Consider the following 18,232-nt stretch of genomic DNA (forward strand, 5'->3'; position numbering starts at 1 on the left):
TAACGTTGGTGCCGACTACTACACCGACTGCATGGAAACCTGCACGCATGGGCATACACCATTCACCTCACACGATTATTCACCTCGACACGGGGTTCGAAACACAGCTCACAGTACGCTAAAGAAAACACACCACAAAGCCTTTCCGCAGCTCGCAAGGAGAGAGAACTCCGAGCAAGAACGCCAAAACAAGCCGACACTAAAAAACTAGTGCGACGACTACAGTGACAAAGCTGATGATGATGCTGATGCTGATGCGGCCATTCCCCTTTGTATCGGCTTTTAATCGTTTTCAATTGCAGCGCCACCAGCATTGCATTTTTTTTGCTATGGTTTTTTCAAATCACTGTTGAGCAAATCATTAAGTATATTCTGGTGTTATGCACAAAAAGTGAACAAAAATGCATATAATAATTTATTTTAAGCATACAAGCCAAAACATGTAAGCGCATCCGACTTCAGCGCCATTGATTCATTTGCAACGGATTACCTGGCAGTGGCACTACTGCCAGGTAATGATATCGGCTCTTCAGTTTTCACGCTGCTGCGAGGTGTTGCACTGAATACACGTGAATTTGTTTTTTTTTTCGTAGCTGTTGTATGGACTCCGTGGCACCGTTTTATAATTGATGCGGGCGAGACGCTTACAGTATGGAAGTCTCCGACATCCCTCATGTTGTGGTCAAGTGGACAGAAGAAGAAAAAATGGATGTTTACATCGTCACTGCGATCGCCGGCTGGAAGATGAGGGTACGTGAACTGAGTGCAAAGTATGAGGTGCCACTGCCAACTGTGACAAACACTAAAGACACCCACTGGACTACTTCGAAGGTGCGTGAACACGTGGCAGCGGCGGAGACCAGGCGGTGGCGAACTGGTGCAGCGGCCAAGCCGGCTCTTGGTATGTACAGGTGCAGTCAAAGTAAATGGAAGGTCCGACAGCGTCGCAAACCGTGTCGCAGCGCTTTCTAATGCCGGCTCTCGTAACTGATTAGCTCGGTCGCCAGGAAGCGGCGCGCGCTATCAGCAGACCTTTATCTGCAGCGTAACGGTGGTCACTTTCGGCGGCTTGAACGGAGGATTGTTGCTTTTCACATGCGACGCCACGGATTTTTTTAGCGCTACCGGCGACGTGTTTGAGGACAGATTCGCGCCGTTTGAAAACAGCTTGCAGCTCGCGCGAGCGGCCTCGGGCATACATGGCAGTGACAAGTGGCACGACTGTTTCGTTATGTTTTTGCCGAGAGCGGTGTGTCACAGGGCGTTTTTTTTTCTTGTTTTTAGGTTTCATGGCTCCTCCAGTGCCCGCTCATGAAATCAATGAACAGCCCTCGCTTTTTTTGCTGCCTTCATTTAGTTTATTGTAAGTTGCGCATATACCTTAGCATATGTGCGAACGAATATACACAAATTAATCGAAAGGACACAATGCTGATTTAGTCTGTGTGTTCTATAGCGTGTTGCACAATTAGAGGCGCGATGTAGAATGCTTCTCTCAGCTAAACCGCGGAATCCTCGCAGTTCAAATTTTGCACAGAAATGGTATTTTGTTGCTAGTATTTTTTAATACCAAATTTGTTTGGGGTACTTGCCTGATTCGATCAAAAGAGGTCAGATGTCCTCATCTTATGCGGCGGCGACGACGCCAGACGAGCCGCTGACCCAGCGATGGTACTGGTGGCGCCACCTCATGCTGCTTACAACAACTCAAACCTTCTGCCAGAAACGTTCGCCCCCTCTTTTCCTGCTACAGAGTTGTAGCAGCATGAGGTGGCGCCACCAGTACTATCGCTGGGGCAGCGGCTCGTCTGGCGTCGTCACCGCCGCATAAGATGGGAACATTTGACTTCTTTTGATTGAATCAGGCAAGTACCCCAAACAAATTTGGTATTAAAAATACTAGCGGTAATATGCCCTTCCTGTGCAAAATTTTAACTGCGAGGATTCCACGGTTTAGCTGGGAGAAGCATTCTACATCGCGCCTCTAGTTGTGGAACGCGCTGTATGTAACAGATCACGAGGTAAAATACGCGAAATGCATGTATTGTTAACTGGCCAGGTAGTAACGCATGCTCAGCACGTCGAACGTAACAAGGGGATTCTTTGTTTTACTTCGTAATAAGAATTTCGTCGACTTACTTTCACAAGAACAAAAAATACAAGGTGCAAAAGTAAACGCGGTTTAGAAGTAAACAGTCGTGACAGGGCTCGCTGCCAGGCTGGTCCATGGCCGCAAGCGCCAGCTGCCAACTTTTTCAAGCGGCGCGAATTGCTCTTCAAACACGCCGCAGGTAGCGCCAGAAAAATCCGTGGCGTCGCATGCGAAAAGCAACAAGCATCTGTTCCAGCCGCCGAAAATGACCACCGTTACGCTCCAGGTAAAGGTCTGCTGATAGCACGCGCCGCTTCCTGGTTACTGAGCTAATCAGTTACGAGAGCCGGCGTTAGAAAGCGCTCCGACATGGTTTGCCACGCTGTTTGGCCTTCCATTTGCTTTTGACTGCACCTGTACTCCACGCACAAGAGGGACATCACTCAGGAGCTGTTCTATGACAACTCCCTGGGGAGCGCCCTGCTTTTTGAGGCCTGTGTGGGGGTGCTGCGCACGAAGAAATGGCACGCGCGGATCGAGGGCAAGGACAACGCTTATGTCTTGTGTGCGGGCGGGAGACAGAGACGATCGAACATATTGTGTTGACTTGCCAATTGCTTATGCCATGTCAGCCTAGCGGGTCAACTTTGCCGCAGGTGCTGGGGTTCACGTCCGGACAGCCGAAAGGAGACGCTGCGGTGGACAGTGAAGCTATGCCCTCATCACCACCAACGCGGCAACTGCACCGAAGCCTGTGATGACAACAGCGGTCAAAGGTGACCACAAGCGCGGGGTACGTACTGCATCTTCTCGTCTCACTAGTGCCCGCAGGCGTAGGCCTAAGCTCACTGACAGAGCGAGTAGATGAAGGGCGTAATTGCCATTAACGATCACGGAGGGCGCCAGCCTACCGAATGACCGTGCCGTAAGCCGCGCACTTCGCATCTCCCATCTCGTTTCTCCCGGACTTCTTTCGCTGCTGGTCCCGTCCTGTGTCCTGTGCGCGACATGGCGAATGGAGCGAAGCGATGTCATCTCACAGATGAAGAGCAAGTGCAATATGATGGTTGCGGCGGGTGGGCTTACCTTGAGGAAATGGGGTTCGACGATCTGAAGGTGGCGGTGGCGAGTCTCTTAGAGTGTAGGCTGTGTAGCGTGCTGGAGGAGACGAAAAAAAAATCGCAGGCTACGGACGCAGAGGTTGAGACACTGCATGGAGTGATTCACGAGCTACGGGATCAACTCCAGGCCCTGAGGAGCAGATATGCTCAGGGAGACTTCTCCGGTACAGAGGCGGCCTCTGAGAACCAAGCGGCTACCCTCATGTGTGGCGCAGGGCTGCCTAACAGCCCACAGATAGAAGAACAGGCACAGCCCCAGGCCGAAATTGAGAGCCAAGGGGAAGAAAACTCGCGACCTGAGCAGTCGGACGCAGACCAATCACTGCCCCCAGTAGACGATCTCAGCAAAGCCATGTCCGCCACCGATAGGAACGACAGTGCAGGGAGGGTCGTAGGGATGGCCAACGCTCAGCCCGTCGGTGCCAGCCAGTCGAGTCAGCTGCAAGGGGCCCACTTAGAAGCAGACAGCCAGGATGGGGGAAGAAAGGGAGGTCCATCACCGGGCACTGATGAAGCCAAAATGCGATTCCCGCCTGATAGCAAACCATCCGGCAAGAGGCAGTCTAGAGAAGCCCGTCAAGGGACGCGCCCGTCTTGCGCAATGCTGATTATCGGAGATGACAGTGCACAGTGAGTTGCTGGAGGACTTCGCCGTCAGTTGGGTAGGAGTGCGGAGGTGAAGTTCATCTTGCAACGGCGCATGTCAGTGGCAAACGTGCAGAGGGTATTGAACCAACATCAAGGCGCTTTAGTAAACACCAGTCGTCTGCTAGTATTGCACATGAGGATAGCCGACATATTAATGGGCGTCCAGCCGGAAGTGATTGTGCAAGAGATCCGGGAGTTCATGGCCTCGTATAAGCAGCGCCTGGTAGTTTGCTCTAAGGTGACAGACGACTGGCGAGGGATGGCTTATACTACTTGGCTGCCACAGCAAGGCAAGTAGTGAAAGAGGTGGCATTCGTAGCTCGCCCTTTTTTAGGGCTACAGCAGCCACCGCGGAGAGTCTCACAGCCCCACACTGACGAAAGTGGAGGCGCTAAAGGATGCTGGAGGTACCCGAGGAAAGCATGGCCCACCTCAAAACAAGAAGAGCCCGGCCGACAGGAAGGTTGGTACGCAAAAAATACCTTTTTCCGAGGAACTGGATCAGATAGGAATACTGGGAAGTCATGTGAGAGTGGGCAAGGCGGGCTTCCCAGTATCACAGAGTCTTGCTCAAGCACAGCCCAACTCAGCTCAGTCACAACGGTGGGACCTGCCACCCCTGATACCAACTGCATGGCCCCCAGGACCGGAGTGGATACCTGTGACGCCACTACACAGGGCCCCTACCTTCCTCCGGACGGCCCAACTACCCCCAAGATGGCAGCAGCTTCAACAGTTCATGGGGGCCATGTGGGAAACCCCGAGCAGCTCGGAACTCTACAGAATGGTAGCAGAGTTGGTCAACCACCACTTATCTCAACAGTGGCCCCTGTTGACCTAGTAGTGGGAGCACACCCTACGCAGCAAGTGCGAGATAACATCACCACGTTCAGTACAGGAAGGTGGAATAGAGCCAGCAGATGAGTGATGGGTGCAACAGCCTCACCCGGAAACCCATAAGCGTCACTGTAACCTTCGAAGACCAAAGCATCGGCCTGCTCGCCGCTGCGGCCAAGATGGGCGGAGTAGTTTCAGAATTGGGTTTTTTAATATGCACGTGGCTCGTTGCGCCCAAAAGTGGGCAGAACTATATCGTGTGCTGGAACTTGAACACATCGAGTTCTATGGCGTTGCTGAAACCCACCTACGGGATATGGAGGAGCCCCCAATTCACCCTGAATGGTGCTGGATAGGGTGGAACATAGTATGCCATGAGCATGGTGGTGGGGGTATTGGATTCCCGTGGTGGCGGGTCCTTGAATGGCGTCGCCTGGAGGGAGAATGTATGGACCACCTGTGGATTGAAGGCACCATCTTGGAGTGCTGACAGCTGTGCGTGGTGTACCTTGGCGTGCATCACACACAGCAATCCGGAAATGCACAGCTGCTGGAGTGTGTGCGGGCCGACGCCCACAGGTGGGCTACTGGCAGGCAGATCATCATCCTCGGCGATTTCAACGGCCACATAAGTGCCTTGGATGGATACACCGACGCCAGTGACCGACTGCTTCTAGGGCTGGTGGAACAACTTGATCTGTCGGTGATGAATCTGGACCCACAGTGCAAAGGACAATTTACGTGGTGCGCCCGCGGTAGTGCCACATGCATTGATTATGTGTTGATTTCTTCCCACCTCCTTGCCCTTTCCCCAAAGCTCCACATTGATGAAGATGGGGCGGCCAGTATTGGGAGTGACCGCAACCGCCTTCTACTAGAGCTTTCACGCCCAGGAAGACATAATGCTCGCACACATCATCGATGAGCGAAGTGCCTATACCTGCCGAATCGGGCGCTGGAGGCAGTCTCCAAAGGGTTCGAACTCAGCTTGCAGCGTATGCAGGCCACAACATATGAAGAGGATGTGGCTGCTCTGCGGGGTGTTATGGAGAGTCTCCTGGAGAAGGCAAGACAGCCGGCGTGAGGTACATGGAATGCGCGGTGGGACGCGGAAGTAGAGGCAGCATGGGGAGCACGCCGTCAGGCTAACCTAGTGCACCGCCAAGCCGTCAAGTCACAAGACCCCAAGGCCTCTGAGGCGTGGATGCAATACATTGTACTCAAACAAAGAGTACAAGTTCTGGTGCAGGTGAAAGTGGCCGACCATAACTTGCGATTGACAAAATCTTTGCGCCAAGACAGTAGGTCAGCGACGCAGAAGTTTTGGAGGTATATCAGCTCCTTGGACAGAAGCACCCAACCCTCAGCTTAGCTCACGGACCCTGCAACGGGACTGCCAGTGACGAACATAACGGAATGCCTCACCGCCTATTTTGCCAAGCTGTACGGACGTACAACTACTCTGGAAGACAAAGCCTTGAGTGGGCCGTCACCGTCGTGTATTGGCCCTATCGCAGACCTACCGGAAACGAGGGAGCCGAAGTGGACCATTTCCGGGCATACACTAGATCGGGCCTTGACGCGTCTGAGTGCCAGCAGTGCTACGGGGCCAGACTGACTGCCAGCCCGAGTGGTCAAGATCCTCGGTCATGAGGTTAAGGAACAACTAGCCGAGCTGCTGACGAGTGTCATTGCAGGGGCGCAAATTCCTGATGAGTGGCGGGCAGGGAATGTCATCCTTATCCCAAAACGAGGTGGGGACGCTGATCAACTAAAATCGTACAGGCCCCTTACAGTCCCCAGCGTGGTGTACGGAGTGTTTGCGCGCACCCTGAAGGATTGGCTGAGTGACTGGGTAGAATCGGCTGGCCTCCTGACCGAGCTCCGAAATGGTTTTCGCTCTGGTCGCCACTTGGATAACAATCTGTTCATACTAAAGAGTGCGCGGAGATAGCGAGGAAGGAGGGGCGATCGCTTTGAGCAGGTTTACGACAACGTGCCTCATGAGGAGCTGTTCAGCCGCTTGGTGGAACTGAAGCTTCCGGAACGGCTAGTGCAGACCATCCGACGCCTCTACGAGGACAGTAGGGTCGTCGTTCAGTTCGGTCCTGCTGTATCGGAGCCCATTACCGTGATGAGGGGCTTGAGGCAGGGGTGTGCCCTATCACCCCTCCTGTACATCCTGTATGCAGTAATCATCGAGCAAGAATTACTCAGGTCAGGCATCGGATTCCAGCTGAAGTACTCTCCCCTTGGCATGGACGACACTCGCCGACTACCGGGCTTAGCCTTCGCGGATGACCTTGTCTTGATGGCAGAGACATCCCAGGATCTGCAGTCTTCTGGATATCTGCCAAAATGAGATCAGTCGCCTGGGCTTGCGGTTCAATGCTAGGAAGATCACGGTTGTCCAGCTGGCAGGACTTGACGGGGCGGAGACTGAGCTGACGCTTGGAGGAGAGGTCCTTATCCAAAGCTCGGGAACCAAATACTTGGGAGTGGAGCTCTGCTACTCTGCAGCTATGTATTCCCGGCACGAGGCCAAGTTGCTACAGACTGCACTGCGAACACAATGCGTCCTGCGTCGTCGGTGCCTCTGGGACTGCAACCGATTTGTGATGGTACGCGACTTCTGGAAGATGGTCCATTTCCCAGGTCTAACGTTTGCGAATGCGGTTGTGTGCTTGGCAGCGGATACCCATGAATGGCTGGAGCGACAACAGCGAGAGGTTGGCCACACGGCGCTTGGATGTCATGGCCAGGTGGCAAACGAGGCAGTACAGGGAGACTTAGGTTGGTCCACGTTTGAGGCTCGAGAGGCGTACAGCAAGCTGGCGTTCTGCGAGAGTCTTCGCTGCATCCCTCAAGTGCATTGGGCTCGCCAGGTGTTTGACTACCTGGCTGCCACCTGTCTCCGCACGCAGTGGACTAAGCGCTTGTACCAACTGGAAAAGAAGTATGGGTCTTTCCAGAACCATATTGACACCAATTCCGCAACAAAATGGGCAGCGGAGGTCTGTCGGCGTGTCGGGGCAGCAGAGAGTGAAATGTGGCGGGATTCAATGAGCAAAAAGGTCACGCTCGTGTTTTACAGCTGCCACAAATTAGCTCCCAAGCCCGCAAAACTGTATGATAACAGTGTCGGGAGTAGCCTCCTATTCGAGGCAAGAGCAGGGGCTTTGCGGACCCTAGTGTACAGAAGCCGGTTCGATACAACTATACACGACATGGCGTGCAGAGTGTGTGGTGCGGCAGGCGAAAGCACAGAGCACTTGGTTATCCACTGCCAGGGCCTCCAGGCGCCACAACGAGAGGGAGCCACGTTCCTGAAGGCGTTTGGCTTCTCGACCCCATCTACCAAGCAGCCGCAGGAAGAGGACGCGGGCGGCAGCGTCAGTGTGGGAGCAGTGGAGACCACCAAGAAGCGCCTAGCCGAGTGGTGGAAGACTGCGTCGCCGATAGGGGGTGTTCGATGGCAGCTAGTGCTTGTGTGTGTGCATATGTGGATGACCAATGTGACTTATGTGCGTGTGTGCATGTAACTGTGCAACTCAGTGTATGTGTAACTGTGTAACTGCATTCTGGCCGGAGACTGTGTGAGTGTCCACCCTATTCAAAGGGCAATGGCCACCAGTTCATTGTCATCATCATCATAATCATGCGACACAGCGGGATGAGAGAGCTGTGGCTGTGGAGAAACCAAATGACGCCTTGAGAACTGGATAAGGCATACTAGATAAATAGTGTTGGTGGCCTTGCGCCAGGGTGGGACAGACTCCGTCACAGTAGGGAATTGACTTGGCTAGGACCTCTCTGATCCACCAGGTAAAAATAGAAGCCTCAGTACCAATCCAAAAAATCCCCGAAATAGGCCTAACTCCGTCTTTTGACAAAAGGGAATAGAATCAAGAACCTTAAGGCACGGTTTTCAACATCTTCTGGAAAGCCGGAAAACCAACAGTACCGGCAGAACTTCTTGAGCTGGGTTAGTATTTTTGTTTTCTTTTTTTTTTTTGCGTGTATGGGCGTGCATGGTTGGGTCTTTGTTGACACTGTTAAACTTTCTTCCACCGTGTTCCCTATTATGTCCGATAGTCATATACGTGTTCGTGAAAAAAAAAAGAAATGGGGCAGATTTGCAAGCGTAAATATAATTTGAAGCATATAGCATCTCCGAGGGAGGAAATGCTAACTGTAATCCCCGGCGTGCCATTAGAAACGGCTCATTGAAAAACAAAAAGTTGACAGCATTGTGTCAGGGCAGAGTTTCAACTGTGAAGTTGTGCTGCGTCTCTTGGTCAGTTTCCTCAAGTTTAAGGCGGGGGTCCCACTCTGGCAGCGCGAATGTGCTATTTTAGGCAATGTTTGCGTGAGCATTCTGCGTGTTGTTCTTTTTCGAACATCACAATGCAGGCATCATTCGAAAGCCTAATATACGCTCTGTCAAATGATGTGCGCTGCTTTAGTGTGCCTACGTTATCAACTGCATGAGAGGTGGTATTGCAGATGACAAATTCGCTAGCGTCGTTGATATACCCTACTTCGGATTACTTTGCTGAAGAAACCGCAGCACTTAGAACAGTTTCCTTTGGCCTACACATAGAATGGGTATTTATCTTGGGCTGAATAACGCAAAACTTTTTTAATTTAACCAGTATTTGATCGGCAGCCTTTTAAACATGGTAAAGTGGCTATTTTGGGCACGAATATCTGCGCTTTATCAACGTGCACAACAGGAACATTTTTGCCACTTCGGGCGCACATTATGATAGTTCAGTGTACGAAATTTCATCGAAATTTATTGGCTAGTTTGTTTTTTATTGCCTTCCCAATTTGAAGATTTCCGTAATACTACCTCACATCGCATAGCTTGACCAGGAAAACCTCTCATTCTACAGCCTAGGAATCATGCATGGCGAAACTAGAATAGTAGTTCTTGGTTCGTATAAGTGTAAATTGTGCTTTATACAATTAGCACGATTATACTGAGCCTTCAAATATAATCCATTTTTCCTACACGGCATTCAATCGAGAAGGCCGCCATGCTCAACGTGAGCCTTGTTTGAGTCGGCTTCCTTTTAATATTGTATTACTGTAAAATAAAGTTAAAATAAGAAGCATAAACCATGGTGATAATTAGTATTTGCACCTGTATTCGCTCATTGAAGGCCTTTTACTGCTAGCGCCATCTAGGTAAAAGCAGCGAAATTGTGAGTTCATTCAATTACCAGGAGAGGCGCGTGTGACTACACTCCTTCAAAGTACTGAAGCCAGTCAAGAAACCTAGAAGTCAGCTTCTCTGCAGTGCAAAAACCCCTTCATAATGGTGGCCAAACCTGTTTTGGGGGCAGAAATCAGGTGCAGTGCAGGAGACGTCTATTGTGGCAATAATGGCCATGTCCATTTCCTGCACCCCTCTTCTTCTTGTCGAAATTATAGGATTAAGAACCCCTCCATTAGTGAGTGCCATTCATAACATCTCCCCCGCCCCTACCTCCTCCAGGCTCTCAATAGTGAAGGAATTCTGCTCAACACGTTTGCGCATGACATCAAGCTGGACATTGAAGTATTCTGCGCTGCACCCAACTTCTGCCCTCAAAACAGGTTTGGCTGTCATGGTGAAGGGGTTTTGCTCTGCTGACTTCTAGGTTTCTGCAACCCACCTATTACTACTTTTGTGCTGAGAAGTGCTGTGAAGCATTTTGCTTGTTGATATTTGCATTGCTGTTTGTGAGGTGAGTGTCGCACTTTTCAAAAATTCATTGCCTATCGAAACAACTTCGGCAGCAGATCCGGTTTCAAACATTCCATAGAGGAAGAATTTCGACAACTCTCTCACCTGATGCAGAGGCTACAATTCATGATCTGAAGGAAAGCAGAGAGTGTCAGTAGAGTGAAAGGAATGAATGAATACCTGGGGGCACCATTCGATCGAGGACGTGGTGCGAGACACCACTGGTTCTTAGCACGAGGAGACGCATCTACTCAAAGTGGAAACACAAACAGTTCATTAGGGAAGGACCGCGGAGTGAAAGTTTTTTTAGGTGACAAGACATGACACGCACGCCGTGTGCGTGCAAGTTTTGCGCGCATACACTGGTTTATGCGGGGGCTATTCGCGCGCACGAAGAACCTGCACATGGTCACCGCATCACCCTTTGCACCCCTGCATTGTGTGCGAACAGTGGCACTCGCCTGCAGTGCTAAGCCGCTAACCTTCACGCCCAATCGCTGAGGGGCTTTGCACTCTTTTGTGCTTTTCTGAATATACTTCTGGCCTTGTACTTTTTCCCTCACGCATTCATATTTCGTGAGGCGCTTCAGGCTCGGATAGCAAGTGACACGGCTAGCAAAAACCAAACAGAATGCGCAGAATCTTCCGGTAAATTTACATGTCTCGGGCTTGCTTTTCGGCTGGCGACGAAAGTGCAAATTTATCAAAATTAAGACATGCCTTGACAGATTGCAGGTTGCTTGGACGAGGTTCTTCATTCGTGCGCGCGGTTGGTCCAGTGGTATTTCTCGCAAAATCTAGACATTATGTGTTTGACAGCGAGTGCTACGGATGTCGCCAGGTTATGCTGCATGGTGTGCTGGCAGAATGCTCGCACGTGACATCACGATACGCCAGCTGGCGTACCACGCGTATGGTCCACCGTTTAGATGTTATGTGCGTCATGCGACTCTCAAATATTGGTCGAAAAAGGAATAGGACAGTAGACCAAAGGAATTGTTTCGGCCAGCGGTATTGAGCTGTTGTCTCCTTCACATCTTCGTTGGTGCGTGCTCTGTTCCCTAGAGCTTTCAGTGGCACACGTGTGCTTAGGTGCAGCTGTCCTCTCGGAAAGCACCGTTTTGAATGTAGCTTCGCAGCCGCTACAAGAAACACAACTGCAAAAGGACGACGTCGCATATGAAGTACAGATGAAAAAAAAAAGAAACAAAGGAATTCGACGCTGCTGAACCGAATGTCGAGCGTTAGCTGAAATGAGAATGTACACTGTTTTGGTTCAGTGCTTTTCATGCTTATAAACATTACAAATATGTGCTCATAGATAATAAAAAACCAGACGTCATCACCGATAATCACCGTAATGAAACGATAATGAAACGTAACAGCCGTTGTATGTCTGTCTAATTGTATTTGGTCACTTACGAAGCGTGTGTGGACATCTTCGCAAAGGTGGGCCAGTTGACCGCACTACGCTGCGTGGAAAGAGAGAAGTTTCGACTGCAGACAGCGTAACATAAACAAAGTGACACCGAGAGGGCAGCTGGGCGCATTTCACTGACAAGAGAAAAGTGCTTGCCTACATGTAAACCGAATTACCGGATTCCTTCGGCGCACACGCAGTGGCGTTAGTGGGGCCAAGTAGGGCTAATGCGTGTGCGCAGACGGCACTCTCTACTTCTCTGTGCGTCTATGCTATGCTCAAAATAGTAAGCTTCGAAGCCGTGGATTCATGTTTAAAGGCCAGGGGTCTGTTTTATTATTATTATTATTATTATTATTATTATTATTATTATTATTATTATTATCATTATTATTATTATTATTATTATTATTATTATTATTATTATTATTATTATTATTATTATTATTATTATTATTATTATTATTATGCAATGCACCGTAAACGCTTTCGCGGACATTTAGTGCATGTGCTGGGTTGACGGAATGAAGCACGTGTCTGTATCGGGCGGTCGTGCAGAACAGAGTACTGATATCCATCGCGGCACACGCACATCGCCACTGTTTTTAGACTGCTGCAATGAAAACAATCGAACGTATTTATTAGCACAATGACAGCCTCCCTTTACGAGCGCACATGGTCATCCCCGATTAGTCATCGCGGTGAAATTCCAAGCTTTTTGGGTGTTTCTTGCACCTCATTCCGGTTTCGTACCGAAAAAAGAAAGTAAATAAGCGTCGCGTTTGGTTTTGACATAGGACATCGTTTTCTTCACACCTTCGAACACGTCAGTTGGTTTTAGTAAAGTAGAGGAGGCTCAGAATTTTTGCCTTCGAATGGCTGAATGTTGATTGACACCACCGAAATGAAATATGCCACGATGTGTGGAGCCGAAATCACGTGACAGTCTGATTCGGCGCGCAGTTTTGATGTCGAGGTCACCAGCGGCATTTTTCTTTTTTTACTGAAAGTATTTCCGATAACAAACATGCAAAGCACTAAAAGGAAATAAAACCAAAGACTAACTGTAATCCTTACTGCTTAGCATCAAGGAGCCACATGGTGTTTATCAAAAAGATTCAGAAATATAAGCGTAGTAGCACAGCTAGCATTGTGAAAGCAATTCTAAGCAAACATGCAGAAGACACGCGGCAAGATCTACCAAGGCAGCAGTTGCTTCCCTCAGGAGATAGGAGCCTGAGTCTTGCACGAAGGCACATTCACGAACTGGGCTGAACCTGTTCAATCCGTTTCGAAAGGACTTTTGATAACAATACCACGTCAATTCGATGTAGACTGCTATGTGTCGAGACCTTGCGGTGAAACCCACAGTTGACCACGTCGAGTTATTGCTATAGCTTCGTTCCCACGTGTAGCGAACATCACCCATTTTTGCTGAGCACAGATAACAAACGGCGACCACGCCTTACAGACAATCTTTTTTAGTGATAGGAAGGCAAATTGCAATGATAAAATCGGAAATAAATGGGAGAGAATGGAACCATAATGTTCAAAAAACAAAATGACTTGAAACAGCATCGCCGCAGAAGAAACTGCATAAATATTCGGAGCATCTGCCATTTTCTTGGTTTAAACAAATTGCTTCAAGGGTCTATCAACTTGCATCTTGAACGTTCAAGAGCATACTTCAGCCGACTGATCGGAAAGTCATTCTAAGGAGTTCTTGTGTGGACAAAAAAGCAGGAGGATAAGGGTTAGGTGCAGCAAGTGGCCCTGAACCAGCTCTGCCATTGTTCAACTCTAACCCTGCTGAAACGCTGCATGGCATACTGAAACAACAAAACATTGGGGTGAGGTCAACGAATTGCCACCATGATTGATCTCATGAGAGAGGAAGAGAGAAGGACAGGGACTGGTCATTTTGGGCAAGGGCTAAAAATATACAGGCACGAGGGACAGGCAAGGCGCTTTGTCCCATGTCTCTCGACCATCCCTGCCTCTTTTTTGCGCTTTGTCAAAATGAGCAAACTCCACCAACTAGCCCAAGAAACAGCATTGCAGAGAGACAGTGTGCCTAAAGTTCACAGCCACTTTTTGTAAGCCTACAAAAGCTATTAAATTCAGACTAGATTGACCAAAATTGACCACAATAATCTACGCATGCACTGGGAAAATGTTTTTTCTAACATGAAAATGAACACATTCCGATGCCTGTGCTGCTTAGCATTCGTCAAGTTTTTTCTCTCAGTGTGGCGATTGAAGAAAGTATAAAGGCATACCACTTCCCCAAAGTACATCCAAAATTGCGTCATGTTGGGGGTAGAGTGGTGTGGGGTGAAGGAAACTACTAGAATACATAAGCCCCGACTGCAAACACACATGCGTCATGCACCGCCGCGCCAACGTCGTCGCACGCGTCAGCCAAAGGTGGTCTACGCATGCGCGCAGCGCCTGCGTGCATCGCAAGCGCTGATGCTGCGATCTGTCCCTGCCAGATATCTGGCGCGTGCTACACGCGTCGGAAACTAGCGAGGGGTTGGAACCGTGCGGCTGTCCCCTACTCCGTTCTCGTCCTGAAGTCCGTTTAGCTCCCCCTGCTTCTTTTCTTCACAGAATAGTTTTCTTCACGGTTTTCAAATTTTCTCAGTCCGCGCGAGAGGGTGAGCGAGCCAGCACCACGAACATGCAGGTGCATTCCCCTTATGCAACGCCTGCCGTGATGGCGGCGTTGACGTCGCGGCGCATGGAAAGTGCTTTGGAGTACCCGCTTTATTTATGGCAGTTACGAGGGTTTACCTACAGAAGGAATGTGAGGATTGACAGCCATGTTTGTCAGTTCTTCGATTCTCCGTACTGTTTCCTCGGGCTGTCTTTCTTTTTTTTTTCATCAGTGATGAAACAAACCCTTCACACATTCGTGGGGACAATGTTTGCAAACAGTGTAGGTTCGCTAGTACTTGTCTAAATGGGGCGATCCCCTCCCCCCCCCCTTCTTCCCCCACCTTCATTGGAACCGCAGATGAATCAATAAGGTTATCTTATTGTACAATCCCCAGACATGTAAATTGAATTCTGGGGCTGGTAAATTTCAAATTATGAAATCATTGTCAAGAAACACATGTGCTAGTTGCAAAGCGGCACATATTTACATAACTGCTCATGATGTCTCACTATTCTGGTCGTCTTATTGCTCAGAATATATTTATTTATTTTATTTACATTACCCCTCAGGGAGGCATTACATATATTTTGCATACATTTCAGAAAAATCATGTTGCGCTCAGACTCTCGAGTGCTGCTAGTATGGCAGTCCGCTTTCTCAACGCACCTTATAGCTAAAAATGTCGCAACAAGAGCGCAGACTGACTTGAAACTGCAGCTCGCGGTAGTTATTATAGCTGGAGTACCATTGCCAATGTACGCTTACTACCAGCGCTGGTGCATTCGCCTTCAGCCCACCTGCTCATGTTGCTATATATAGCACAATGAGCTCAATCTAAAACATCAATCTATTCGTTGTGTCGTCTTCTGACCTTGTGCTCCTGTCCACGTTCCGCGCTGTTACCTCAAGATGCATAATCAACATGCCCAAGCTGCTATTCTAAATAAAAACAAAAATGGGGGTGGGGCGGTTAGCTCACCGTCAACGTCCCCCACCCCCCCCCCACCCCCATCAGGGAAAAAAGAAAGCGGTCAGCGCGTTATGAAAAGGAAAGTACGCACACTCACATATGTCAGCGCGCGCATTTTTTTCTACTTTTATTACAACAGAAATATTACCGACAATTACGTTACTTCCTAAAGCAAAATTTGAGCGTATCTCATTGGCTGTTTCAGCTTTTCGATAGATTGAGGCAAAGATTTTGAGCAAGACAGGTATGTACCGTTACAGACAACTTTTTTATTTTATTTTTCACACGTATTTCTTCAAGAAACACTCCACTAACAGTTCTTGACTGTCATGAAGGAAGCTTTGTGGATCAGGAGTTCGCGGAAGGCAGCGTGTGGACCTGTAGGAGTGTTGCGCAGCGAAGAGAGCAGCGACTGACTGATACCGCTGACGCCGCTAGCGAGTCAAGTCAACGTGGCTCTGCTTTCCGGCTTAGGATGTATGCACCGTGATCCACTTACACCGGAGAACACCGTCGCCGCCACAAAGAAAAAGGTAGGGGGACACGCAGCGGCGAATGGTGGCAGGAGCGTGCGCTGCCATGGCTGCGGAGCTGGTTACGAGGGACAACGCAGACGGCGAAGCGAAACGCAGGAACGGGCGCCAAAGAGCTGGGCTCTAAAACACAAAAAGAAAGCTGTTTAGCATGCCAAATGGCCAAATCAGGGCAGCGCGAGGAAGTACATGTCCGGGCAAATTATAGGGGCAGTAAGTAACCGAAGGGACGTCTTGCATTATTTGTTTGTTGCACATATGACAGAAACGAATCCTTTGAGTCCAAAGAATGCCTCAGTGGCAGCCGGTTATGCATTTTACCGCGGTTAGCGCGAGTGATTGCCGTCGAAATTCCTGCCATGTCACTCTCAATTTTCGTTGTACAACCTTGGTATCTTCATGCAGCATATTCACCCTGTCCCGCTTTCATAAAATGTAGGGCTTCTAACAACCAGAACTCCTTGTAAGGCATAGAAATAAATGAGACCCACAATTATAAGCTATTTTTAAGGTCCATCGCTCAGTGGAATGGTGTTAGCATGCTGTTAGAACAGGTCTTGTGGTAACAACCATCATTGTATGAGGTGGTAGTTTAATGGGCATTGAAGTTCCATCTAACTGCAGGTATTGACAGAGCTGTTGATCATGTTATGTGATGATGCCGCCCTTGCATGCATATAGGTATACATTTCAGAATCCGCAGTGCACCGCTTGACCATTTGCCACCAATGTTTGTGCGAAAATGTCTTCTTCATGCATGTTAACCAGCATTATTAACAGATGAACCCTGTGCACAAGCCAAAAGGGCCACGAGCCAAATGTCATGAGGCCACATGACATGGCAGGAGCTGATAACTCGAGCTTACAAAGTTATATTTTGAAATATTTTCTGGGATGTTTCAGCCACGAGTAAGAAAGGTTACTCCTAGGCCATGGAGGCACGTTTGCAGTTTGGTTAATGCGAGGCTTACAGAGGTTTATGCCAGGTTGTCTATTGCATAACAGGGCAGCCTAAGACTGTATGCTAATGAGTATGTGTAAGATAAGAAACATGAATTAAGGAATTAGTGATTAGGTTTGTAGCAAAGGGCATGCAAATTAATGGAAATCCACAGCGGGATCCGCAGACAAGAGCCATTAACGCTGGCGCATCATACCCTTACGGGTTGAGATTAGATATTTCCCAAATTTTTTGTCTGCTCATGGCTTGTCATTTCCTGTGTTCTTCCAGGTGAGGAATACGATAGCATCGAGAAGGCCCAAGACCATCGTTAACGAGGATGCTGATCTCAACCCCGTAAAAAAAGTATTTCACAAAAGATGGGTGATTAGTAATGTCGACAACAGTTGAAGCTAAGTGGAAAGACATGAAAGTGAAATGCAACGGATGCAGATATGTTGAAGGACTACCAGTCTGTGGTGTGCGACATTGTCTCCATTAGTTTCATGAAGTGATTGGCCAAAGAGGATAGGGCTTGTGGTTTTGTGAGAAGTGCAGTGTAGTAGCATAGATGCAACCTTGCCCGTTAACAATTGGAGTGCAGTAAGTGCATTATTTTTGTTTTTGTAAAATGTTCCTGGCTTCCATGCAAACAGTATGAGAAATTTCTTCCTAGAGAATTTCTGCTGATATGTGAAATTATGTGCAATAAAACTGGTGTTTTTTTGCTATTTACCTTTTTTGTATACATTAGTTCTTAGAAGGAAACCACAGGCCAGAAGGAAATGTAATGGCATGCATTTTGTTACTTGACCCTGTTGTGTTCGCTCAAGTTAAGAGTGCTTGGCTGCTGAACTCATGGAAGCAAATTTGATTCCAGGCACAGTAGAGACATTTCAATAGAGTCAAAACAATAGGCTTTCATGCACCATGCGGTGTCAGTGAATGTAAAAGAACCCCAGGTGGTCGAGTATATACCGGAGTCCTGAGCTGTTCGTCCCTCATAGCCGTAGTTGTTTTGGGATGCTAAAGCAGATATTAATCACATCGTACCCTGAGTAAGATGCTGTTCATGGTCAGTCAATCCTACACAATATGACCAGTTATTTCCTGCGTGGGACAGCACCTGTTGTACAATTTTTAGTCTTCATGAAGGATACCACACTGGCTCCACATGGCCTTTTGTCGACCCTTGATATGTGTCACTATCACACACCCGATTATGTATTCGTCTAAGGGCACCTGTGCATGCATGGAATGGTCTATTACTTTCCA

The 18,232-nt window shown here is 48.8% G+C and overlaps 1 long non-coding RNA gene across 1 annotated transcript; it reads left to right on the plus strand.

Moving 5' to 3' along the window:
* Positions 1–504: 504 nt before the first annotated feature.
* LOC146202105 (uncharacterized) lies at positions 505–17,614 on the plus strand. Its single transcript, XR_014701973.1, has 3 exons — positions 505–750; positions 2,749–2,885; positions 17,249–17,614. It is a non-coding gene; the product is annotated as an uncharacterized LOC146202105 (long non-coding RNA).
* The last annotated feature ends 618 nt before the right edge of the window (positions 17,615–18,232 follow it).

The sequence above is a fragment of the Amblyomma maculatum genome, chromosome 1, assembly GCF_055883805.1.
Source record: "Amblyomma maculatum isolate TAMU_Amacu chromosome 1, ASM5588380v1, whole genome shotgun sequence".
Taxonomy (NCBI): domain Eukaryota; kingdom Metazoa; phylum Arthropoda; class Arachnida; order Ixodida; family Ixodidae; genus Amblyomma; species Amblyomma maculatum.